This window comes from Priapulus caudatus, unplaced genomic scaffold, assembly GCF_000485595.1.
Source record: "Priapulus caudatus unplaced genomic scaffold, Priapulus_caudatus-5.0.1 Scaffold624, whole genome shotgun sequence".
Classification (NCBI taxonomy): domain Eukaryota; kingdom Metazoa; phylum Priapulida; class Priapulimorpha; order Priapulimorphida; family Priapulidae; genus Priapulus; species Priapulus caudatus.
In genome coordinates, this window is record NW_014577685.1 from 75,614 (window position 1) to 77,121 (window position 1,508).

Below are 1,508 nucleotides of genomic sequence, written 5' to 3' on the forward strand. Positions count from 1 at the left end.
CAGCAGCAGCAGCAGCAGCAGCAGCAGCAGCAGCAACAGCAGTAGCAGCAGTAGTAGCAGCAGCAGCAGCAGTAGTATAGTAGCAGCAGCAACAGTAGCAGAGATAGCCTTCCAAATGAGAAAACATCGGCATGACTTCTAATGAGATATTCGAGAATTAAACATTACATCAGATGACATGCGGATGAAACCCGGCGACGCATCCAGAGACGGGCCCATGCATCGCCTCGTTCGATCTTCTCCGTTAAATTGGTCATTCCGTCCACGAGAGAGACGCGAGTGATTGCTCCAGTCTAGAAATGGGCTCGCGGACGTGAACGCCAGGCAACCGCCTCATCGGCTAGACGGATGTCCCCGTGGGAGAAGGGGAGGCGGGAAGGGGTGGCCGGTGGAGTGAAAGAGGAAAGGGAATGGACGGGTTTAAATCAGGGAGGAGTAGAGATACGAATCAAAGGAGAATGAGGAGATAAGGAGAGGTGGACGAGGGGATAGGTGCTAAAGTGAAGACGCGTATAAGGGATAGGTGGGGCAACGGAAGCTGAAGGAGGAACGACGGGAGAAGAAAAAAGGAAAGAAGTCTAGGAAAAAATCGGTAGGAGAAAGTAGGGAGAACGAGAGAGGTAGAAGAGAGCGAAGCACGCTTAGATAAAGCGTGATTCCGTCACGGCGACGTGCATGGGGGCGCGTCGCTGTTCAGGAGCGACAAAGAGGAAGACGCTGCTGCGATGGAAAGCCATTGAAACGGAAGGTGAAGAGCAGAAGTGTGTGCAGCTTTCTCGTCAATAGTTTCGCTCACTCAAACGCCGTTTTTATTCTCAAATTGTAAACTCCTCTAGGGAATAGAAGCGCGGATGGATGGGGGACAGGATCGGCGAGGAGCGACGCAGGAGGATGCGTGTTTTTCAATAGACGAGTTGATAGCTCTCCAGCCGACTCGAAGTCAGTGGCATCATGATAAAGCAAATTGCATTAAGCGAAGTGCTATCTTGCCTTAAATCAGGTTAACGGCTATTAACGCCCGCCCGCCGCGCGAGCATCAACTTAAATCGAACGGCTCAAATGAAATTATCTTCTAAAAGATTTATTAGTTCGTAACAAGTAAGCGCGAGTGAAAAACGCGGCGCGAAAAATTCGGAATTTCGGCCGCGTTCGTCCGACGGCGTATGCATACATTGCCCTCTGGCTCACCACTCGCCGAGCGCTTCGCCTTGCCTATGAGATTCTTTTTAAAAAGTATTAAAAATCACCTCGTGGGCGACATCAGGGCGCGGTTGTTGCGCAGTCCGCGTCAGTCGTCGCTGACCACTACCAACCTTCATCACGCGATCAGTATATGCGATGATCGGTGTGTGCCTCAGAAGTGCTCGTGTGGTGTGGCGTGGGTTGCGCGCGAAAGTGCACGCGTAACTCGGCCGTTACATACATAACGTGGTGATTGTATACAAGTACATACATAACGTGGTGATTGTATACAAGTACATACATAACGTGGTGATTGTATACAAGTA